The 25,908-nt window shown below is 38.3% G+C and overlaps 3 long non-coding RNA genes across 3 annotated transcripts; 2 read left to right on the top strand and 1 right to left on the bottom strand.

Moving 5' to 3' along the window:
- Positions 1-1,251: 1,251 nt before the first annotated feature.
- LOC129446063 (uncharacterized) lies at positions 1,252-2,642 on the bottom strand. The gene is made up of 5 exons (XR_012371538.1): positions 2,503-2,642; positions 2,345-2,398; positions 2,153-2,247; positions 1,943-2,060; positions 1,252-1,859 (listed from the first exon to the last, which is right to left on the bottom strand). It is a non-coding gene; the product is annotated as an uncharacterized lncRNA (long non-coding RNA).
- A 238-nt stretch (positions 2,643-2,880) lies between these two features.
- On the top strand, positions 2,881-5,229 carry LOC141367257 (uncharacterized). The gene is made up of 3 exons (XR_012371547.1): positions 2,881-3,603; positions 3,939-3,994; positions 4,490-5,229. It is a non-coding gene; the product is annotated as an uncharacterized lncRNA (long non-coding RNA).
- An 8,121-nt stretch (positions 5,230-13,350) lies between these two features.
- LOC129441586 (uncharacterized) lies at positions 13,351-14,929 on the top strand. The gene is made up of 4 exons (XR_008643547.2): positions 13,351-13,483; positions 13,760-13,783; positions 14,314-14,421; positions 14,845-14,929. It is a non-coding gene; the product is annotated as an uncharacterized lncRNA (long non-coding RNA).
- Positions 14,930-25,908: the final 10,979 nt, after the last annotated feature.

Raw genomic sequence — 25,908 nt, 5'->3', positions numbered from 1 at the left:
CACCCACTATCTCCGAGCTTGATGTAAGAATCTTGCTCCGTCAGCAGAACATCAGGAAGGCGGCTTAACTGGACGGCGTTATGGCTGTCACTCTAAGACACTGTGCTGATCAATTAACATCTGTCTTCACTTTTATCTTTAACTTGGTCTTCACTGTCTCTCCAACTTGGTATTGTGCCTGCTTGTTTTAAATCTGCTGTGATCATTCCAGTTCCAATGAAAAATAGAATTTTGTGTCTCAATGATTATAGGCCGGTGGCCTTAACTTCTGTCATTATGAAAGTGTTTGATATGTAAACACCTGTCCAGTATTTCACTTGACCCCCACCAATTTGCTTAGAGAGCAAAAAGGAGTGTTGATGATGCAGTTTCACTCTGTTTGCACTCTATTCTTCAACATCTGGAGTTAAAATCTACATATGTACGTGTTCTCTTTGTGGACTTTAGTTCTGCCTTAAACACCATCATTCCTGTGAAGTTGATTAACACTTTACATGAGCTAGGTGTTAGAACATCATGATGTAAATAGATTTTTTAAAATGGATTTCTTTCAATGCTATAGGAAGCAGGTGGTTAAAATGGGTGATTACATCTCACAGCTGAAGTTTTTGAATACTGGCGCACCTTAGGGGTGCATCCTTTCCCCACTTCTGTACTCTTTATACACTAAATTCTGTCAGTCACACACTAGTTCAGTTTTGTTTAAGTTTGCAGACGATACATTTGTAGTTGGTCTTATTACTAACAGAGACGAGTCTGACTACCGCAGAGAAGTGGAGAGGCTGGTGAAATGATGCCGAAATTTTAGGCACTGCATGAAAAGTGGGATTTTCGTCCCCGTAAGCGCCTGTAGGCTCCCGAAAATCTCCCTAATTTTCGGCAGCTTTCCTCAATTTACAGGCAGCGAGCGTCGCGTTCGTCTGTGTCACAAATTGTCGTAAACGAACCATGACGCAGGTGGAGAGCCCCGCGGGGGTACGATGCCTCTAATTAGCATATGAATAGCAGCGAAACCTCTGCCGGCCAGGTAGAGCGTCTCTAGTCTAATTAGCATGTGAATAGCAGCGAAACTAGAGTAACTGCCCACTTGAATGTGCTTACTCGGTATTGGCTGAAGCCACTACTTTTAAACAAGTAAAATCTCCCGTGAATGGTTGGCAGATCACTTCAAACCAATCACAAGGGATTTTTCTTGTTTAAAAGAAGTGGCTTCAGCCAATACCGAGTGAGTAAATTCAAGTCGGGCCGTTACTCTAAAGAGGGGGGTTATTGGGCACCCTGGCTCATTATAAATGTAAACCCCAATAATAATAATAATAAATATATAATTTGTGTGATATAAATTTTTTGTATAATAATGTCATTGTGCTATGTACTTCATTATTCACACCATCAAGAAATATAAGAGAAAACAAAGAGGTTTATTTATAAACACACAGCTGTTTATTCAAAGAAAGAGCTTTAATTAGAAACACACAACTATGTACAAAGCAGCATAATGTATGTTGTCCTCCAAACACGTCAAAAAGTGCCCAAGACATTCGGGAAAGATCCCTAAAAATCTTTTTCAAAGTTATCAAGTGTTGAAAAAAGAAAAAAAAACTCAAAAACGTTGTAAAAAGTCGCTTTTGAAGGCATATATGGTGAGTTGCCCTGTACTTTGGTATCGCCTCTAATCTGAATTGCAGCGTGGCACAGAGCTCGGAAAGTTCCAGGCTGCGAGAGGGCGGTGGCCGCACAATCCATCCAGACACCCCGCCAACAATGCCGTCTTCCTCATCAGATATGAGATCTATGGTGGCGCACTTTCAAATGTCCATCTCACCCTCAGCCAGCACACTTCGTCTCGCTTCCAGCAACTGTAATATAATCAATAAAGACAATAAGTGACCAGAAAAATACTCACATTGACAAAAAACCGATCTAATATAATAAATCTTACCCTTTTCTTCTGGATCGACTCCGAGCTAAACTTTTCGCATTTTCCGCCCGCGATGCGAGTTCAGGTTGTTTGTATCTGAAGCTCCGGCGAACCGACTCATAATACGTCTTACAGGCAGCTGGAAAACAATTAAATGAGACTGGTATTAATAAACAGAGTCACGGTACAATTAAACAAGAAATGAGGAAAAACATTAGAAGTTATACTTACAAACAATGTCGTCATTCTCAGCAGTTAAATGTGGACTTGCTAAAATAGCCCCAACCAAATAGGAGGTCACGGCTTCGTTATGAGGCGACGTTAGTCTGTGAAAACAAAATGTGCGGGTTTAAGCTCGGATCTATTAACGTATCTATTTCCTTATACAAGAATAAAAGCATATTCTTTAAACCGTAACGTTACCTTTGTTCTGGTTCAAAACGCCTGCAGTGTGCCTCAGAGACGCCGTACAGCCTCCTAAAAAAATACAAGACAAAAACACCTCTAAGCAATAAAACACACAGCTTGGGCTTTTAGCTTGGGCTACTTAAAAATATGCTTTTACATAAAATTATTCTTACCGCAATCTTGGGATTGTGCACCCGTCTTCTCTTCTTGGAGAGTTACAAACACCACACCAAACATCTTAATGTCCCTCTTGTACTGCTGTGTGAGCCGTGGCCATGACCTCGCACGCGATTGGACGAAGGCGAGAAGCCTGTCGGGCTCCTCCAATCAGACGCGAGGTTATTGATATAAGGACAATCTTGTGAGACGTGCGCGCATGCGTATGATATAAACCATAGATATGTATATAAAGGCTAGATGGCTCAAGGCGGAGTCCCTAACGGCATCACCTGGCGGCCATCTTACGACAGGGCGCTCGCTCACTCGTAGCATTGAGTTTAATGGTGCAGGTACTTTTAAATGACCATAACTTGCTCAATTTTCTACCGATTTTCAAACGGTTTGGGTTTTTACAAACTTTATTAACGTGGCTATAATTCTGGATGCTTTAACATGTTTCATGAATTTATTTTTTATTTTTAGTATAGGTATGCAGTGTCATAGGTACATCTTTGACGTTTATAACAAACCAAACCGTTTGAAAATCGGTAAAAAATTAAGCAAGTTATGGTCATTTAAAAGTACCTGCATCATTAAAACTCAATGCTACGAGTGAGCGAGCGCCCTGTCGTAAGATGGCCGCCAAAATGCGGACGTTGCACTCAATTGGCCAGCAGCGCGGACGAGCCATCTAGCCTTTATACATATCTATGATATAAACAACAAACGCGATGTGCCGGGAGCTCTGTGTGATATCAACACAGTGTGCTGTCAGTTGAAAGATGGAAGTCCCCAGACTGAAGAAACGACCTTGGCGCTTCTGTGAACATTGCAACACTGAACTGTGTCATACACCACAGAAAGCGCTATTTCAAAAATGGAGTTTGGGAGAAAAAATCCAAAAGGACTACGTCAGGTCAGATAACGTACAGAGCCTGCTGCTATCCAGTCATGAACCCGCTGTGAGTGATGTCCTGTCATGTGTAAAGACCCGGAGAATAACTTTACTGGAGTTAGAGAGATTGGTGAAAGTGAAATGCAATCCGAGGACCCAGAAAAAAAAGTGATTGAAGAATTTGAAGAAATGCACCCAGCGAATTGCAGTTAAGACAACGGTGAGCATAATTACATATTTTTATATAAGCTTGGCTTGTTTACGTATGTTAACATTTTAAACAATAATACAACATATCAACAAGTAAAATAAAATAAAATAAAATCAACAAGTTAAACAAAAACGTTTTGAGTATGCTATATCAAAAAGTAGCCATCCAGCATGTTTTATCCATTGTGGCAGCCCTTGCTCACAAAAAGGTTGGAGACCCCTGGTCTAGTTAAATGTGGTTGATTATCACTGTTGTTGTTATTTTAATAGTATAAATTCATTTATAATTAAATAGGAATATCGCGTTATAATGCATAACGGTATCTTCTGTTTGTTGTTTTTCAGACAAAACAGCAGATGATCAAAGCATTCATCTTTTCCTGGACATCTCCTGTTGTGTGGTAAGCATGAAATTACATTTGGATATACCAGTATAAAGTTCAGTACATGCTAATCCAGAGCTAAAATGGGAAAACCTAACATGTTTCACCCACATTATTGTTTTCCACTCTCAAATTTCTGTTAGTTAACTAATGAAAGCAACTAAAGTATAAACACACTTTATAAAGTATAAAAAAAACTAAAATGAAGTTGAAGTGGATTAAGTTCCCAAAAAGTACTTAACTGGTTCATTGCACTAAGATAAAGCTGGCTGTTTGAGATGCACATGATCTTTTCCAACTACAGTTTTCAAAATCTTTTCATACTCAAATGGCCATATTGATGAGAAATGATTAATTATGTTCTTTTTAAATCTCAAATGACCATATTAACGATGGGGTTTTCAATCTCAAATGGCCATATTCATGATGGACTTTTCAATCTCTAATGGTCTAATGGTGGTGCTGAGTATGTGCATTGCATGTGTTTTAAATATGTCCTTTAAATTTCTATAGGATGACTATGTGGATGAAGAGGGGGAAATCCTTGCTGAGGAGCAGAGTGAAGCCTATCCTCACATACAAGATGGGGAGGAGCATGGAAGTGATCAGTCCAGAAGTGAAAAAACAGAACACTTGTTGATGAAGCTTTTAGCCATGATGAAATTGACTGGTATCCTCCGTGACGACTTCTTACAGTATGTGGTTTGTCCAAAATGTATGACAGTGTACATGCTTACTGAAACCTATGAGCGCAGACGGGATGGTACAAAGGTTTGCAGGACTTGTGGTCACATCCCGTTCTACAATCACCCACAGCAGAGGTCTGCATTAAGGAAGAAATATGGCTCTGCCATGCTAAGATAGGCTACATATTCGAGAGGTGAAGAGTATGTCCATCCAATACGTTCTTACTGTTACAAGAGTGTTGTGCAGTCTCTGGGAGGACTTGTTAAAAGACTTGGATTTGAAGAGAAATTAGATGAAAGGCGAAAGCGGGAACTGCCAAAGGGTGTGTTAGATGTAAATGATGGACAAGTATGGCAGGATTACCAGTATGTGAATTCAATAAACTGTAGTCATGCCACTATGCACAGTATTTGAGCTGTGATGTAATTGCACAAGTTACCTTGCTTCATTCCCATCCGGACAGACATTTTGTTGTTTGACATGTTGTTTGATGGTGTTTGCATAGAATGCACAAATTGAGCCTGATTAAAACTCTGTTAAAACAATTAAAATTGTTGAAATAAATAGTTTGGTGTATCTTTTTTACCTAAAATTGGTTATTGCTAATTACATACAGAGTAATTAATATACACTGTAGCCTGGAGAAATTGAATCTACTTAAAGGGATAGTTTAAAAATTATTAGGAAAAAATATTTTGAAAGTATTGTGATAAATGGTGAAGAAAAGTTTGATAAATGATTGTCATTAAACTTAAAGTTGATTTTGAATTACTCTGTCCAACATCTCCACTTAGTTAACTGAGTTGAAAAAAATTATATTTTTAATTAATGTATAATTATAATTCTCTTAGTGTTATAAATGGTATTATAACACAAAACTCATGACTTAGTCAGTCATTAAATAAACTTGATTCTCCACTGAAACACAATACAATACAATGTGTTGTTTATGTCAATAAACACTGATCACCTGAACGGGGACTTTCATTTACAAAAATGGTAATTTATCATTTTAAACTAAACAACATGAATAATATTAGAGCATAAACCTCTATGACATTTTAACAAATATTTAAGTAGTTAAAGTTCTTATTAGTTCTTAATTCTGTAAAAAAGCTTAAATAATCGTAATATTCTGAGACAAAGGATTATGGGTGTTCCTTACAACATTCACTTGAATGTTTTAGTTTAATTAATTTTATACACTTAAAAGTTAAATGAACTAAGATTTTTTAAGTAAATGTCCACAACTCAAAATATTAAGTGATGTTTACATCATGAAGACAATGTGTTAACAGTGTAGCATACTTTAAAAATAAATAAATTCAAACTAAAATTTAAGAGTCTGTAATTTGGCTTTACTGATACCAAAGATTTTCTTAAAATCAAAGTTTAAAACCTCTCAGAATGTCACCTGAGTAAAACTCCCCCAGCTGCTACCCTGATTTGCATTTGTATAGCTCACAGCATGTTCATTTACATGTTAAAGCCTCCCCTAGAATTAGGGGAAGGGGGGACAACTTCCAAGCAAGACCCACGTCAACTTCTGACAACTTACGGCAGTTTTCGGTGTTGGCTGCAAATTGTCGTGCGCAGTCGTAAACTTGGAGTTTCACAGCAATCTACAGTGCCACATTCTGACGAAAATTCCACTTTTCATGCAGTGAGGGCCCTGGTCACTTCATGTGTTTTCTCTGATCGGATAGCTATCTGATTTGTTAAAACTGTTCCATTTACATTTGGCCACATAAATGCGTCTTGGCAAAACGGATATGAATCCGATCTTTTACCCCCGCCCAAAATGCAAATACACTATTTATTACTCTGCCTTAATAAACTTAATATGACATTTATGCAACAGTAGGCAGGATTGACTGTATGTTGTACTGTATGTTTGGCAGGGGACGCGCGTCTCCTTGCTCGGCATGAGCTGAAGCTCGCAGTACAGCGCAGCAGGAGAGTGACAGGGTGGTGATTTAATGCAGGTCCATGACAGGAAAAGCATTCACAAAACTCTCTCTTCACGTTTTATTTCTTTGTTTAATATCATTTGAGTTTGTCATTAGACTCTTTTATTGATTCTAGGAAGCTTTTTTTACCCACTGTCATCACTCCATAAAGCAACGAGCTTGTCGTCTTTGTTTGTTTGGCGCTCTTCCAGCTTACTTGCGAGTGACGTGCTTAAGTTTGGGAGGAGTAAAGCGCTGACGTATGTGGTTTCATCAACCAGATGCATTTATACTTCTCTAGTTTCGTCTGAAATGCATCCCAGACCACCTCCTGAAGTGGTTTGAGCGATCGGATTTAAATCCATCTCGAAAACGTTTAAGAAGGCTTTTACACCTGGTCTTTTTACGATCGGATAGCTATGAAGTGAACAGGTGTAAAGCCCCTTAATTTGCAACTTAACATATTAAAAACCAAGGAACTGGTAGTGGATTTTAAAAGAACCCATATTCCCCTCCCTATGCTCTCCATTAATGGGGTGGAGAGGGGCACTTCCTTCCAGTTTCTTGGGACCACAATCCATTCATCCTTATCATGGGAGCTCAACACTAATTTTAAGATCAGTAAAGCTCACCAGCAACTCCACTTTCTGCGGCATCTGGAGCTGCCATGATCCACTTTTATAGGTCAACTATTGAAAGTGTGCTCACTTTTTCCATGAAAAAGTTCGGTCACACAACAGCTCAGAACAAAACTCGGATGGAACGAGTAGTACACAGAGCATCAAAAATCATAGGCCAGGGCTATTCAAATCTTACCCTGGAGGGCCAGAGCACTGCATAGTTTAGCTCCAACCCTAATCAAATTTAACCACCTGTGCTTGTCTAGTGATCATGAAGACCTTGATTAGGGTGCTCAGGTGTATTTGTTCAGGGTTGGAGCTAAACTATGCGGTGCTCTGGCCCTCCAGGGTAAGATTTGAATAGCCCAGTCATAGGCTGTAGCCTCCCTTCACTTTCTTCACTTTTCTCATCCAGAATAATCAGAAAGTCTGAAGATTCGGCTCTGCTCATTCGCTACAAAGAATCAGCTCTTAGAGCGGCTCGTTCGCGAACGACCCATCACTACACCCCGTCTCCTCTCACTCACCAGGTTATTTCCTTAACCGGGAGGGGGGGATACTCTGCCCATTTCCAAGCTCAAAGCCCTCTCCCCGGACAGCACGCCATATATGTTTACTAATTTAATCTAACCAACTTATTTGTAAGTGTGAACTCGTGAATTGCACTGATTGCTAGCAGCACTTTACCACCTGTATGCAATTTACACCTTCTTCTCAGAGGGGTAAGGTCCTTTTTAAGGTCTGGTCTTATGTTCTACTGTCTGCTGGGTATTGTTGTTGTTTATGTACAGTGTCTATTCTTATGACGGTTGTCTGTTATTTAATGTTTATATCTGATTATATTATGTTATGATGCTATTTATGTCTCCAAGACAAATTCCTATCAACTTGTTGACATGGCAATACATTTATTGAATCTTGAATCTGCCATAACATAAAAGAGGGATAACACAAAGGCTCGGTCTATTAGGGGTATTTATTAAAATAATACAATTTGGGAGAAAACAAGAGGACAAACAAAATAGAGCATAAATCCGTGTCAGGGATGGCCGGTCAAGCTCCCCCACTGGAATGTGGCAACTTGGGTTGTTGTACACACAGCAGTTTAATGGCCCACAGGTGTAGCGAATCTGCTTAAAACAGAGCACAAAAACATGTTTTTCCTGCCCCCTGGAGGGCAGACAAATAAACATACATGTACAGAAGCAAAAAACACAGAAGTACAAATGTTTTAAGAGTCCTTAAATTAAATGAAAATGGAAAATAATGTTTCAAAAATAATTTTTCCATGCTCTAAAAAGCACATTAATCCCTAATAAAAGTAATCCAAATAATCAGGGGGTTTATATATGTTTTCTGATTTACAGAACAATGCATTTGTCAGAGACAGTGACTAATATTTTAGTTTATTTCACAATTGTTACGTTACTTGAAATGTAAAAACATGTATGCAATGATGTCAAATCTCTCTAGTATGTCTTGCAGATATGGCTACTTAATGGTGGATAGGTGTCCTTCTTGGAGTTTCAAAAATGTAAGCACTTCTCAATAACATTACAAAACTTGAAAAATACATGATATTATTTAATATATCTCTTAACTGTTTATCTGAAGAAAGTTATATTCCACTAAGATGGCATGAGGTTAAAGGTGCCAATTTTAGTTTGAGAACTTAGGTGAATTATTCCTTCATGTTTTCTTCTGTTATCAAATCTTATTTCCAGGTCTATGTAGAACTTAAAAGAATCACTGGAGTTGATCTGCACTCAGCTTTCCTTGGAAGCCTTGGAAGTCAATGCTAAAGGTCTGATCAGGATGTAGCAATCCTGGCAAGACGAGTTGAATGCTATACTATAAAGCTTAGATGAATAGTTAACTTATCACAGTATGGCCCTGATTTACTAAAGGTAAAAAGAAAATAAAATAATTTAAAAATTAAAAGGTAAAATACTCTCAAGGTACATGCCCCCTTGTCATCCCAATCTACACTGTATTGACAAAAGTTTTGGGACTCACCTCCAAATTGAATAGCCTGCACAGAGTCCTGACCTCAACCCAATCGAACATCTTTGTGATGAATTAGAGCGGAGACTACGAGCGAGGCCTTCTCGTCCAACATCTGTGTCTGACCTTACCAATGTGCTTTTAGAAGAATCAAAAAATTCCCATAAATACACTCCTAAACCTTTTAAAAAGTCTATGTAGCCCTGTCTTACATTACAAACAATGTAGCTTATTGCTCTGGCCATATTTGCAGTGCTCATGTCTTCCTGCAATATTCAGAAATGTAACTAAATGTAATAATTATGGTTTATTGAACCATAACATAAAAATGATTAATTTAAAACTAGGGATGCACCGGTTGACCGGCCAGAGATCGGAACTGGCCGTTTTTTTTATTTTTTCGGCGATTTTTACGAAAGTGCACCCGCGTGCACAGACTACAACGAAGAATGACGCCCCTACAGTGGCCCAGTTCTGAATTACAGACAAGGGCCACACATGGCCCATGTCTCTGCCAGGCAATAGCCCATAATCGGCCCAAACCTGGGCCAGAACAGGTTCTAACATCGGTACCAGTTCTCAGCCATAGGTCAACCAAATTAAAACCAGCATTTAACCAGAACTTCCAAAACTGAGCCATAACTCAGCCTAATCTTGCCCAAATTATATTAATAAATAAATCACACGAAAAATTACTTTCAAATTGTTTGCCTTTTTATTAATCAATAGCACACAAGTCAATAACACTACAACATTGTATGTGTTTAAACTCTTCTAGTATAAACTGCCAGCCATAAACAAAAATACTAGTTTGTTCAAATACATTATTGGCATGAATCTAACACCAACAACTTTAATTACAAAGCAATTTCATCCTTAGTACACAAACAAAAGTTTAGAACAAACTGATCATAAAAAAAACTTTGTGACAGTTACATTTGTGTGTGAAACATAGTTTGCCCAAATTACCAGCTATTAGGGGTGGGCGATAAACCGGTATTATAGTAATTACTGGTATTGTGTCACGCCATGATATGGATTTTGCAAAACCGTTGATACCGGCGTTACATATTTTAAATTCTATTTTTGCACTTATCAGGGTTCCTGCGGGGTGTTAAAAAAACTAACATTCAGAAAGTTATATCTAAGGCCTTAAAACACCCAGATCTTCATCCTTGGTCTTAAATTTAACTTTCTGAATGTTATTTTTTTAAGACCCCGCGGGAGTTTACCCAAGTCTTAAAAGTCATACCTCCGTTCCCGAGATGCGCTGTCCACAGAAACACAAAACGAAAAGCGCCGATTGCACGCAAATCCTGCCAAAGACTATATTTCAGGTGTTGTGATCTGTTTACAGCGAGTTTGGCTAGAAACAAGCCCGTGGCTTACCTAAGCATTACCAGGTTTTGAAAAATAAGAGGACCCAGAAGCGAACAAAATCAACACTGCTTTATTGAAAATCAACTTAAACTGTCGGGCTGTCGAGTCACAAGGCACCAACAGTGTTATACATTTAGGAGGCATTTTTTACCTCACTGCTTCAAAGGCTCTCTACTCCAGATAACAGCAGCGATTTGAGGACGGAAAGCAAGAAATTACCGTAATAAACCATAAGTTGCCAAAAAGTGCAATGTATCTTCTTTTAGGAACCATTCCTTTTTTTGATAGCGCAAATGGTTTAGGAGCGCTTTCAGAGTCCTTTAGCAGATAACGTAAGCAACACCAAACACACTAAAAACAGCCTTTAATGGTAAAATTTGTTTTCTTAATGCAGATTTATTAACAAGAAAGGCTATTAAACAATACATAGTAGGCCTGGCAAACTCGACTCCTTTTAAGGATTCGGGTTATTGTGAGTCACTTGAATCACTTGAGTCAGTATTGCTAAATCGCCAAGGAAACTCAGTACGGACCCGCTTGTGACCGGCTGATCCGCGCGACTCGAGATTCTCAGAGCCGGAAACGTTGCAGACTCACAGACCATGGGACTCGCTCTACAGATCTACTAACCGGCTGATTCGCGTGGATCAGCCGGAGCCGGTTAGGGGATCTATAGACCGACTGAAGTCTCCTCAAAAGCAAATCCACAACAAAAGCCTTTCACTTCTGAGATAGCATGCTTATAGGTTTTAGGTTTGGTGTGTATGGTCGACCATTTAAAAAAAATAGGCCTAATAATAATAGCATTATAATATAGAAAAAAACTGTGTCCTGCTTATGCAGCCCCCAGAGGCGGAGAGACGGTTCGCGCTGATCAGCCGGTTACGAGGTGAAAGATTCTCGAGTCAGAGCAGATCTCTCGAGTTTGCAATGTTTCCGGCTCTGAGTGAGAATCGCGGGTCAATTAGCGGATCCGCGGGTCTCTCGAGTTTGCAATGTTACCGGCTCTGAGTGAGAATCTCGGGTCAGTTCTCGCGCAGATCAGCCGATTACGAGTGGATCTGTAGTGCGAGCGAAGTCTCATCAATAATGTTGAAAGAGGTTTGTGTGTGTGTGGTGGCGCTGTTTATGGTTTTACAATGAATTGTAGTAGGACTCAACTGATCCTGGTAAATGACACTAGAGACTCGCGACTCATGAGTTAATTTAAAGATCCGGGTTAAAGATCCAAGTGAGTCGCGACTCAAACAGGTCTAATACGTAGTGCATATTTACACATAAAAACGTATTCGAGTGGAGTGTTTTTGGCACTGTGACACTGCTGGTTAATTAAATTAAATGCAATAAATACATGTATTAATATAACTAACTTGTATTAATAAACTGCATTTATTAATGCATTCAGGGATTGATAATAATTTAAAGTGAGATGGCATCTCCCATCAGATGTTCATAATAACAACAAAAAGAAAATCTTGTTCTTTGTATATTTATAAATCAAACAGACACAAGATATACACAGCACACAGCTTTAAAGTTGTTGGATGTAGCGTAAAACATTGTAATAAGGCACATAGCCTACCAGCAAATGACCATACTAATTTCCATACTTTCATATTTCCCATATTAGTTACAATATAAGAAGATGAGTCCACCCATCCACACAATGGCACTTTTAAAGGAAAAAATGGGAAAAGATAAAAAATCATGTCTATGTCCAATCCCTCACTTATTAGTAACATAAGGTTAAAAATAAAAATTTTGCCAGTAATTTAACTTAGGTTAACCACAGTGAAATGTTTTATCTCATATGGCAACATACCGTTATACCGTCTGAAGAGTGGAAAATACCTTGATATGAATTTTTGCCCATACTGCCCACCCCTACCAGCTATACACAAATACAGAAGTTTTCATTGAAATAAATATATTAGCATGAATTGAAATTTAAATTAATTACCATGGGTAAATACAAGTTAAACTGAACTTAAAAGTTAGTTAAGTTAATTAGAAACTTCATGTGTATGTAAAACCAACTCTACAACCAGCTTCACGCAAAGATACAAGTTCCGGTTAAAGTTTTAGCATGAATCTAACTTAGGTAATTTCAAATAAAACGAAAAATTAAAACAATACAATTAATAAAAATGAAAAAAAATCAAACACTAATAATAATCTATGTGTATGAGAAAGTGTTCCTATTCAGGATTGTCGTCAACAAGAAGGACTGCTTTCCAGCGTCTCTTTTTTTCTCAGCTCCTCTTTCCATATATGTAAACATTACAGCAGTATGGAATTACTTTTGTGTCAAATTAAACGAATGCAACTTTTGCAAAAACAAACAAAAATATACAAAAAGAAAAAAACACTCCGAAAATAAAAGCAAAAAAAATTACATAATCTTTAAATATACTGCATTCTTTGTTTTCTGTTTTCTAAGTTTCACTTTCAGTAAACATAGTTTTGAATGTGCTGCAAGTGTTTTCGTTTTCGCTTTCCAAGTTTTCGTTTGCGCTTTGCAAATTTATGTTCTCCATTTTGACACAAACCTCTCGTGAGGGGCGGGCTTAACAGCGGTTCGCTCTTATTGGCTTGCGAGATTTTGATTGACAGCTCATTGAACCGGAACAGAAGGTGGCAGTAGTGCACCAATAAGCTGGATGCCAACCGCTGTTAAAAATAAAAAGAAGACGACGATCGGACGCTGTTTATCAGCGGAGCTGCAAGTAGTCTAAACAAACGGTAATAAGAGAGATATTTTACACATCAGCAGAAGAATAACAATAGTTCAAGATGAGTAATCAGGAGGCTCACGGTCCGGAGCGTCAACACCATCCTCCTCGGCCGGACAATCGAGGCAGCCAGAGGTAAGTTTATAATAACTATCAAAAAAAAATTGAATAATTCCACTCCAAGTTAATAATGTGAAGACTGCAACAGTTGTGTTAAACTGTATATGAATGATAGGCTATTGCGTTTCTCAAAGCAGAGCAAAGATCGTTACGTAACAGACCATTTGTTCCATAGTCTAAGATAATGATCTTTCTTTAATTGTGGTTAGGAAAACAATTCTATCTTTATTATTGTCCATACAAAAACAAATGTAAGATTTTAGCCTAATTCCGCTTTTCTTTTTATATCAGGACCAAAGAGTGTCATTTCTCCAGGTAGGCACTGAACCATTTCATGTTGTTCTCTGTATATAAAATGTTAGCTATTCCTACAAGAACAAGTGTGAGAACATATTTTGCACCGTATGTTAAGTTTAAATCAATTTGAATTCAAATCAATATTTATTGCACGTTTACAAGTGTACCGTGCTATATAAGGTTAAAATGAAGCCTTGAAAGTGGTAGTCATGTTTGCTGTTACTGGTGGGACAGAAAGCTCTCTTTGAAAAGATAACATTTTAAAGATCTTTACTTGTGTTCAGAAGATGAACAAAAGTCTTAAGGGTTTGGAACGACATGATGGTGAGTAAATGGCGACAGAATTGTCTTATTTAGGTGTATTGCAGCACTCTAAAAGTGCATATCTGCACCACATCTGGTGGTATTCAGCATACCTGCCCTAGAAATGCCACTAATTTGGTTTCCATAATACTTCACATGATGATTTACTATGGACAAACATTTTTTTAATAAGCAACGATTTGACCATACTTCTCTCTCTCTCTCTCTCTCTTTCTTTTTTTTAGAATTGAGCCTCTATGGTGTGATGTTTGGTCAGCCGTCTCTTGTACTATGAAGAACTGCAATGGAAGAAGAGACAATGCTTGATTCGGCAGGTGAACTGCACCTATTTTGTAAGACCAGATTTAATTGTAGAATATTTATCAAGAATAAATGTTTCATTTTTCATCTTTTATTTTTATTCATAATTCTAGCTGGGTAGATGGCATGACATTAAACTATTAATAAACAACAACAAAAACACTGTAATAATACATCCTTCCCCAGACAATTTTTTGCAAAGTCATTACTCATCATAGTAAGTAGTGTGCTGTCCCCTTCCCCTTAAAGCAAATGTGGTCTCAAGACTCATCCAATGCCATGTGTAAATAGGGCCTATGTTACATGAGATTGGAATGACATGAAGTAAATATCAGGATTTTATTCTTGACATTCATGTACTTGCATATAATTACTTTGGCATTATGTAATTATGTGTCCTTATAATGCTAACCAAATTTAGTTTGATACATTTCTAACACATTGTTCTTTTTCAGATGGTGGAGCAACTTTTTCAAGAGGAAATTGTTGACATTGGCCGTTTCTCAATACCAAGTACGCAAAGTTCGGACTTGCGTCCTTTCGTAGTTCGGACTTGCAAGTTCAGTCACTCAGCACATCATGGCAACACGCTTACTTCCATAACTTAATATATATCCATTTTAATTTTAAATGTTGAAATTATAGTAGTTTAAACACTTACACATTGTGCCTATTATGATTATTGTCTACTTGTAATAAACTGTTTTATATTAAAAACTGTCTCGTTTATATACTGTATATACATACATATATACAACTGCCTACATTTAAATACAAAACAGGCGGGAAAACGGTGAGGAGTTGTTGTTGGACGTTGTGAGGAAAGAATAATACACAGACAAAGGAGTAATTGTGAAGTAAATAAGTAAATAAACAAAAATGGAACAGCTACGGATTGCCATTGCAGCTGGTATTCTTTACCTTGATGCCGAAAATGAGGCTGCTGAACTGAGGAAACGAATCCTTCAAAGAAGAGCCAGGATGCAACGGAGGATGGAGAGGAGACGTGCGATATTGGCATGCATTTATAGAGTTGTACGTTTGGCAAATTATTTTTCATAAACTTTCCATGTATTTATAAAGACTTGACAGTTGAATTGTTATATCTAATTAAAAAATAATCATAATGTAAGAATACATTCTATTTTATTATTACTTAGTTATATTTTAAAGAGGTGTTTCTAAATCTTTCATGTCACACAAGCATCTTATGAACACACCAAATTAAATACTAAATCACAAAAATTGTAGTGGGATCCATTGCAAGGATGTCCTATGAGACTACATTAGAATAATATTGAAATGAATAAGCCCAAATTTACCATATTACTGCATTAACACAAACGGGACATTTTATATTTAGAAAAATCATACAAGCTACAACTTGGGAAACCCTTGTTGTAGTGCTTAATGAATGAAACAAATTAACTATTATTAAACACCTCACCAAACAGATCAAACATTGCATGGTAATTTCTGCAAAACACAATTTAATGAATACTGGATAAATAAATCAAATGCACACAAAAATAAAAAGCAATAAATAAATCAATTCATAAATTATTCATATTTTAACAGGACCAAACTCCCATCCAAAAGTATTGTAGGATCAACAACCAGGTACCTATTCTGGTCAGGTTTTTTTCTGGAGAGAATCTAAAGCCAGCATTCAGAGTCTCTAGAAACAGCATTAATGCTTTGGTCCAAATGCTGCCACGCCAAAAAGCCCATGGGTGGAGCCATGAAATTGAAGTGCTGGTCACAGTCTATTGGCTTGCTTGTGGAGCATCTTACAGGGTCACTTCAGACACCTTTAGCATGCCACTTGCGACGGTTTGTAGGACTGTTCACAGCGTTGTGGAGGAGATGATGACCATCCTCCACCAGTTATTCATTTTCCTAAACCAGAGGAAATGGAGGAGGTGGGTGCTGGGTTTGCTCGCCTTGCTGGCCATGAGGCATTCCGCTGTGCTGCAGGTGCCATCGATGGGTGCCACATCCGGATTGTTCCTCCTGCAGAGCCACAAAAAAAGTGCTACATAAACAGAAAGCTTTTCCCATCAATCATACTACAGGGTACCTGTGATTCCAGGGGTGCATTTATAGATTTGTATATTGGAAATCCCGGATCTGTACATGATGCCCTCGTATTGTGCAGATCACCAATTTACCAGCAGGCTCTGTATCCTCCTGCTGGATACTGTCTCTTGGGAGATGGTGGATACCCATGCCTGCAGTATCCTATTGCTATCATGACTCCATACCGACAGCCTGTTGCAAGTAAAAAAAACACACAATCACACATACACAGAATATCAATATACAGCAAATTTGTTTTGACTTTACGACTTTTCATTAACAGGCCAAGTTGAAGCCCGATACAACAGGCACCATGCACGAGCCAGAAACATTATCGAGCGTACCTTTGGGATGCTGAAGACACGCTGGCGTGCAATTTTTTTGAGGGCCCTGGAGATCAGGCCACTGTTCACCCCAAAGGTGATTGGTGCCTGTTGCATTCTCCACAACATTTGTGTGATGGGAGGTGATCTCATGGAGGAGGATGAAAACCGTGGACAGGATGACAGCGAGGATGACATGGACAATGCAGCAGTGGATGAGAGGGACCCATCAAGGAACAATCTGCGAGGACATCTTGCTGCTCAGCTTTCCTGTCCTGATGAACTGCCTGGGTGTCTGAATGAACATGATTACATCTAGACAGTAAACCTATCCATGCGTTGACATGTTCACTAAAAGATGAACATAAAACAGTTTAGTAATTGAAACATTAGATGTGTTACTATTTATATGTAAACATAGGTAAGTAGACAGATATTTTTGTTGTGTTCTTCCTAATGAAGTTTCAATTACTTTAATTGTATAAAATTGCAAGACACTTGATTTTATATTATATTATTTTTGGATTGTTGTAAATATAAGCAATATTTGTTACCACAAGAATGCATTGCCTAGGTTGAATTCAAATCATTTATTTTATGTAAATCATATTTATACATTTAAAACATTAACTAAATTTATTAAAACACATTTTATTCAAAACTTATTAACAAGACTCTCAAACAAAGACAAGTATCTTTCTGCTCTGGCTGTTGCTGCCCTCTCTCTCTCCTCTTCTCTCTCCACCGCTCGTCTCTCCCTCTCTTCTTCCCTCTCTGCCTGCTCTTTCAAAAAATCGAGAAGAGCCTCGCTGCCTCTTTGCCTTTTTTTTGCTAGTGGCTGGCTGCTTCTTTCTTCCTCAGAAGAGGTAGAGGCTGGTGTACTCACTGAGCCACCTGTAGTGGCACACAGGTTTGATGCCACAACCAGGGGTGGAGCAATGGAGTGCTGCGAATTTAGTGCAGCATCCATTGCTGTGTACCACTGCCAGGTGGCTGCAGTAACACTACCAGCCTCTACCCCTTTCCCTGTGGGTGGATCCCTAAGCTCCTGAAATAAAGTAAAAACTGGCATGTACTAGGGATCCGTGATAATTTGCATGTGATTGTCATTGAGCATCTCGTCAGTAAAGCCGGTCCCATGACAAGTAATAAATCGCCATCACCTGCTTTTCAGATGGAGCGGCTTTTGCTACACAAAGCTGTAGTTCACTGACAACCGGGGCAATTTCGCATTAATTATCGTGGACGTATCGCCTGTGATATGGATGCGATATGGCCCAGGTTGTCAGTGAACTACGACTTTGTAGTAATTTTTTTCCTGTGTGTAGAGCCAAACAGAAAAACTTAGAACAACTTAAGGGTGAGTAAATGACAGAATTGTTATTTTGAGGTAAACTATACTTGTTCCAGAATGAGCAGTTTACCTTGTATTTGTCTTTTAAATTGTTCCATTTCTTTTTGGCTTGTTTGGCACTTATGGCCAAACCAGAAGTGGAAACAAAGTGCCTAAGCAAAAAAAAAGAAACACAAAGGCCAACATGATACCCCTTAAACAACATTCATATTTATGTTTAAATCCCATTAGCTGTTTCTTAAGGTAAGTGCACAAAGGTCTCTCTCACACACAATCCCACACACACACACACACACACACACACACACACACACACACACACAAATATGCTTTTTTATTGAGTTATACTCCACGTAACTCAATGTACAAGCCAGAAATTTAGCTTTGTTTTTGCACAGGCCTACTAAAGGGTTAATAGTGCCAATGATCAACAGTAAAAATGACAAATTTGACCTCTTAGCAAAAGGAAAAAACACCAACATTCAAAAATGCATGATAATAAGGTGTCATTGCTCTGCAATCAAAAAAGGTGGTTATAGTGGAAGTCAATGGGGCAAAAACAGCCACTAACAATAAATGAGGTAGAAAAAATTAAAAACTGATGCTACACAAAAACTAAAAATGTTTCAATGCCAATGTTTTTATCCATCTTTGACATGTCCAAGACTGTGAAAAAGGTTTTTAAAAAATCTAGTTTACAATCACTTTTTATATTGAAAATCAGTCATTTTGTGTGTGTTTTTTCCCAAAATCAGTCACACCACTTATAAACTTGGCAATTAAAGAGTTAAAATCATGGCATTTTTGTGAAGATTTGGTAGTTTTGATCAGGACTGAGGTTGATTAACAGATTTATGTAAAAAAATTTGGAAATAATATTCATCTGATACATTTTTATAGCCGTTGAATTTAGTGGATGTTTTTATCCACTAACAACACGAAAGGTAGTAAATTTGAACAATGCACAAGGGTTAAAGAAAAGGACAGTTGTTTTCTTTTGAGGGACAACAGCTTTGCTTTTGTTCGACAGAAAAATGCAGATGGGACTTTTGCTTGTAAAATTCTGCGCCAGCTTCACACTTCACCATTATTTCAGCAACCGTGTAGCTCTGGACTTCTGAACATGGTGTGTACAGGAAACAAAGGAACGAGTCTTCATCTTGCGGGGAATAGATAAGCGACTCTGCAGCTCGCAGGGAACAGAGGCAAGAATGTTGACGACCATCTGATGAAGAGGGTTGCAGATCTTAGACGTTCACACTGGGTGATGGTTATGGTGAACTGGAGGACGGTTTCGGTTCGGGACTGGATCATTAATGTTAAATTTGTTCTCAGGAACAATATCAATCTCAAAATTAGAGCCATTTAATTGGAGAACATAATTTAAGAAATCAATAAAGGACATTTCACAAAGATCGGGCAAAACCATAACTTGAAGATCATAATCCAGTCCCAAATGAAAGCAGTTGTTAAGGGCAGAATCCCCCCAGCTCACCTGGTCGGCGTTGTCCGTAAATTCCAGCACATAGTCCTCCAGAGACCAATCATCCTGGAAAATGGGGAATTTCTTAAGGGCCTCTGGAGAAAGGGTGCTGGTAATCCAGTTTTGGTTGGTCATTCTGTCAGGGTGTGGTGGAGAAAGAAACATTCTTTGTGTAGACCAAGATGGCAACATGCTGGTTATGTGCTACATGTTTATTCTTTGTACTCCGTTCCTGTGTTGTTTTAATTATTTAATGGTCCTGAAGACGGTGTTAGCAAACGTCGATAAAAAAACTTTCATCGTTTATTTGAACATATGGTTTTTTAAACATTCTATCGTCTGCTTGTAACTATTTATATGCTGCGGATTCGGAGCTGTTTTTGATGTTCAGTTTTTTTTAATTCGGTGGTTTGTAAACTCTGACTGGATTTCAACATGCCACGGTTTCAGAACTGCTTTATACCAGATTGCTTATTGACTTTTAAAGGAAAACTCTCTTTAATTTTTTCTGCACTATGTTTGTTTTATTTGTGTAGCTCTGCTGAAGTTTCTAATTATCAAACCCCTGTTGCAGTTCTGTCTATCCCTTGCATACCAGGCAAAAGTACATGCCCAACCAGCTGCTTATTAAGGAGAAAGTCTTTGGCTTTGTTATTTCCAGCAATTTCTAGCTCAGTTCTTTTTGGTCCTACAATCAGTGTTACGGCCCTTCAGGACAATTTCTCTGTGCCTCTCCATCCTAGCAGGACTGTTAAAAAGGACTTTACCATCAAATCATTCAGACAGAGATGTCTTACTATCATTTTGTTATTGATGTCAGGGAATATTCAACCAAATCCTGGGCCATTTGTTTGTTCATCTTCGGATAATTTAGGCAACAAATCTATAGATAAATTAACTTTTGACTGTTTTTGTACTCAAAAAGGTCTTGAACTAATGCATTTGAACATTCGTAGTCTTCTCCCCAAAGTTGCTGAGCTCACTGCATATGTTCATACAGCAAATCCTGATATTCTTGTCATTTCTGAATCATGGCTTCATAAATCAATTTTAAATTCTGCGGTTTCAATCCCTGGTTACAATATTTTTGGTCAAGATAGAATTTCTAAAGGTGGCGGAGTTGCTGTCTATTGTAAGGATAACTTAGTGTTCAGTAATTACCACAAAATCTGTTGCTAAACAGTTCGAGTTAATACTTTTAAAAATTGTCTTATCTAAGAATGTATTTATCACTGTTGCTGGTTGTTATAGACCACCCTCTGCTCCTGTGTGTGCTTAGACTGTTTTAAGTGAAATAATTGCTCCCTAGATCTCTTCTGAATTTATTTTGTTATGGGACATGAACTGGAATATGTTTGATCCTCCATCATCCTTAAAATTACAGCTAGATGCACTAAACTTGTCCCAGATTGTGCAGGCCCCTACAAGATTTAATTCTAAGTCTATGGGATCTGGCTACTAATACAGTAGGCCAGAAAGGTATACATCTGGAGTATTCTGTCAAAGCTTTAGTGATCACTGTATTATAGCCTGTGTCCGCAAGGGCTCCACCATTAGAAATCCGCTGGTGCTTGTTTTTAAATGCTGGTTGAAAAAGTTTAATAAACAGGCTTTTTTGAATGACCTGGTTGTTATGGACTGGTACAGAATTGGGCTTATTCCTGATGTTGATGAAACGTGGGCATACTTTAAATCCATGTTCAGTAGTGTTCTGAACAAACATGCCCCTTTTAAAAAGTTTAGAGTAAAAAATCGTCTCTTGGTTCAGTCCAGATTTGTCCGAGCAAAGACTTCTAAGAATATATCTGACTGGCAATCATACAGGGCTATGCGAAATAAATGCACTCAGTCTATTAGACAGGCAAAATTGAGTTATTTCAAGCACCACCTGAATGTTAATGGTTCTGATCCCCGAAAATTTTGGAATACCATCAAAACAATGGAAAATGAGAACATCACCTCCCGTTTGCCCACTGTAATTAAACATGATGGTGTTGTTATCACAGATAAATCCAAAATAGTTAATCAGTTTAATCAAAATTTTGTTAATGCTGGCTGTACTTATGAGAATAGTTCCGATATCTCTACTTGCTCCTCTGACAATTTGTCAACTGCTAGGTATTAATTTGTCTCAGATTCCCCTTCCTTTTTCTTTAAGTCTATACAAGAGATTGATGTACTTGAGGAATTTCTCAGCCTGAATATTCATAAATCCGCTGAATTGGATGAATTAGATTCATTATTTTTAAAGAAATCAGCATAAATGATTGTAGCACCTATTACTTGCATTTTTAATCTTTCACTTCATACTGGTGTTTTCCCGAGGGATTGGAAATCTGCTGCTGTAACCCCACTTTTCAAAGGGGGTGATAACTCAGATTTAAACTGCTATAGGCCTATTTCCATTTTGCCCTGTCTCTCTAAAATATTAGAGAAATTGGTCAATAAGCAGCTTACACACCATTTAGAGACTCTTAATGTTTTTAATCAGTTTCAGTCTGGTTTCAGACCCGGTCATAGTTGTATCACTGCTACACTTAAGGTTGCCAATGACATCATATGCGCCATCGACAATAAAGAATATTGTGTAGCTGCATTCGTTGATCTGGCCAAGGCCTTTGACTCGGTGGACCATGATATATTGCAGGATAGACTACGAGGCATTGGAGTCCTTGAGAGCTGTCTGGCTTGGTTCAAGAACTACTACTCTGGTCGTTCACAATTAGTTAGGGGGGAGGGGTTCCGGTCAGATCATCTGCCTCTATCTAAAGGGGTTCCACAAGGAAGCATACTGGGGCCTATACTTTTTAATATTTATGTCAACGATATTGCTTCTGCTGCAGGTGATTCTCACATACATTTATATGCTGATGACACCATTATTTACGCATTTAATTCTTCCTTAACAATCACACTGTCTTTATTGCAGGCCAGTTTCACTCGTATCCAACATGCCTTCTCCAGTCTTCATTTGGTTTTAAATACAAAAAAACCCCAAATGCATGGTTTTTAATAGAAATCTACCAGACATTGAACATTTGCCTAAAATCTTATCGCTAGATGGCTCTACAATCGACTATGTTGATTGCTATAAATACCTTGGTATCTGGCTTGACAGCAAATTATCATTTTTAAACTCACATAAATCTATTGCTCGGAAAGGTCAAATCTCGTATTGGTTTTCTGTATCGTAATAAATCTTCTTTTACACATTCTTCAAAACAGCTTATGGTTAAAACAACAGTGCTTCCGATTCTGGGGATGTAGTTTACAGGTCTGCTTCAAAAACCGTCCTCCATAAATTGGATGTTATTTACCACGCTGCAATCCGTTTTGTCACTGGAGCCTCATTTAATACTCATCATTGTGACCTGTATTCTTTATTGAATTGGTCATCTCTCCATTCACGTAGGCAACTTCATTGGTTTTTGTTTATTTATAAAACCATTATTGGTAAAACGCCATCATATTTACAGTCCCTTTTGAATGTTTATGATATCGGTCGTAATCTGCATTCTACCAGTTTTTTGATTTAACCTTCGCATACCCAAAGTCCGTACCTCTTTTGGTCGCTGTTCTTTTAAGTTTTCTGCTGCACATGACTGGAATCAACTGCAGCAGACGCTAAAGCTTAGCTCATTTATTTCGCTTTCTTCTTTTAAAAACTTAGCTCAATCAATAACATATGATCAATGTTCATGTTTTTAGTAATCTGTTTGTTTTTATATGTCACTGTTTATAGCTGTGTTATCTGTATTTCTAATGTCTGTATTGTAGCCCACTGGTTTCTTATGCTGCCTCTTGGCCAGGTCGTCATTGTAAATGAGAACTGGTTCTCAATTGACTTACCTGGTTAAATAAAGGTTAAAAAAAAGAATGAAGGCAAGATGACGACTGACGTAATAAATGAAATTATACTTTTATTGATATAACAGGGACTGGAATTTAAACTGGAACATTAAAGGAACATAACACTAACATAAACAAGAACAAACAATGACCAACAAAGTGAGGAAGACAAACAGAGTATACATAACGTGACTGATGAGGATTGCTGGCAGGTGTGATGATAACAAATGAAGATCAGGTGAGAGAGAGTAAGTGATCATGGGAAATGAAGTCCAGATGTGATAAAGGGGAAAAACATGAGGGCACAGAGAATGGGGCCCATGACACACACATATTAAGGTTAACATATTTTTTCCTTTTAGCTAGATTCCATTAGAGATCATCATAGCTGATCACCTGTTTCCATCTGTTTGTTTTCTGTATCTTTCTTGGTGGCTTCTGCATGTACATTCTTACTGCATCCATAAAACTCCACTGGACTCTCCCTGTCCCCTTGCCACAATATTCTACTCACAGTGTATCCCCCATTGCCATTCCATTCATGTCCAAACCCTCTCAACCTCTGAACTAAAATATTCAAAACTTCTCCTTTCCAGGTCACATACACAAGGGCTGTTTGGAGGGAGGGTGCCCAAGAGGAGGGGGGAGTAGGTTCTGACAGTGGGATCGACATAGAAATGAAAACCGTCAGATGGCTACGTAAGATGCACGTTTCAAAAACAGAAAAGGCTATAAAGCACAAAATTAACACCCAGGATGGCATTCTCATTAATCAAGATAAAAAATACTTCTGGCAAGTTTTGTAATTTTTTATATAGATTCATAAAAAAATTAAATACATTACCATGTCAAAATATTGTTGAATTAATTTTGTTTTAATGACAATTGTCTAATTTAAAGATAAGCTTCGTCCGTCGTGAATGTGAGAACTACAACCTGACCAGCCAGGCAGAGGAGGAGGACGACGATGAGGTGATTAGATCGATGACTCCATTTGAGTGTCTGAGCAGCAGGTGATAACTGGAGATGCATACAAAGGTGTAATGCATTTCCTGTTGAAACTAGCTGTTGAGCAAAACAAAGCTACTGGAAAAATGAACTGGCACAGAAAACATGTCCTCTACCCTCTAGAAACATGGGGCCACAGTTAGAAGTTATAAAAACGACATCCAAAATAAGTCTAAATTTGATTTTGAAAAGAAGTCCACAAACGACAACATTTGGACTATAAATAGCCCTTACATGCAGGTCCTACGGACGTCAACATTAGATGTGCGGAAGACGTCGAAAAAAGACACCGACTGGCATTACAAAACAACTCCTTCTATGGACCAGATTTGGACATCCAAAATTACATGAAAAAGAGGTCACCCCGACGTCACATTGCGCAGTGGGTACATTTTGCCTACATTGACACTGATGCAATAAAGAGGAAGGGCTTCTGTTTTAAGATGTTGGATCTATTTGACGCATTTGTTCCAATGAACTGCCATAGCCAAGGTGACATCTAGTGTATATATCTATGTATAGATCCCACTTTCACCAGTTGCTCCACTGCTTACCATCCCTCTTAGGCAGCCGGCCACCCTGGGGTTAAAGTTGTGACCCTCCCTCCTTCTGGTTTGGAAATTGGATGGAAGTAACTAAAGTCTACCCAGTCTACTCTGATGTCTAATTGATGAGAGGCTAATGACCACATGCTAAAACGAAAGTTATTGTTGTGTTCATCACGATAGTCAATAACATGAAACGTTTAACAGTGAGTTGATTTAACAACCGTCAATGACTGAAGATCATTAATTGTGTTTAGTGTTGGAAAAGAGAGCGTTGTACCTCTTAACAGAAAGTGCTGGTTTCACATGCTCAAAGACACTGCCAAATGCACGTGTTCCTCGGATGTCTCCTGTTCGGAAAACGTCTTAAACCTAGAAGATTGTCTCCCTGTCATCCTGGTAGAGATGCGCGGTTGGCGGTTGCAGCCGCGGACTCCGCGGATAAACCGCGGATCGGGCGGATGACGTGACGAAAAATAATATTTTAATTAAATTCGGGCGGGTGGCGGATCGACTGCTTGTTATTAGCTGTGTCCTTCAAAGCATGCGACCTTAAAGGTGAGCACTATGTCTATCAAGGTGGCAGGCTCAGAAGTTCGCGAAGAGAACTGAAATGAGACGGTCTAGCCTTCTTAGGACCCATAATTTGGGTCACCTGTTGCACGCGCCCCCAGTAGCGCCCATCGCGCCTGTCAGCAATAAACAGCGGAGACATTTCTGACTTATTAAAATAAATAAGTAATCAGAAAAATATGAATTTATTTTAGAAAATATGACACATTGATGTAGATTAAACTATTCAACAACAGTATATCAAATAATCAACCTTAGAAATATACGCAACATAAACCGTGTTGTGTCGAACTCAGTTCCCCCTA

The sequence above is a fragment of the Misgurnus anguillicaudatus genome, chromosome 2 (genome assembly GCF_027580225.2).
Source record: "Misgurnus anguillicaudatus chromosome 2, ASM2758022v2, whole genome shotgun sequence".
NCBI classification, from domain to species: domain Eukaryota; kingdom Metazoa; phylum Chordata; class Actinopteri; order Cypriniformes; family Cobitidae; genus Misgurnus; species Misgurnus anguillicaudatus.
Note: the sequence above shows the minus strand (reverse complement) of the source record. Positions and strands in the feature narration are given on the sequence as shown.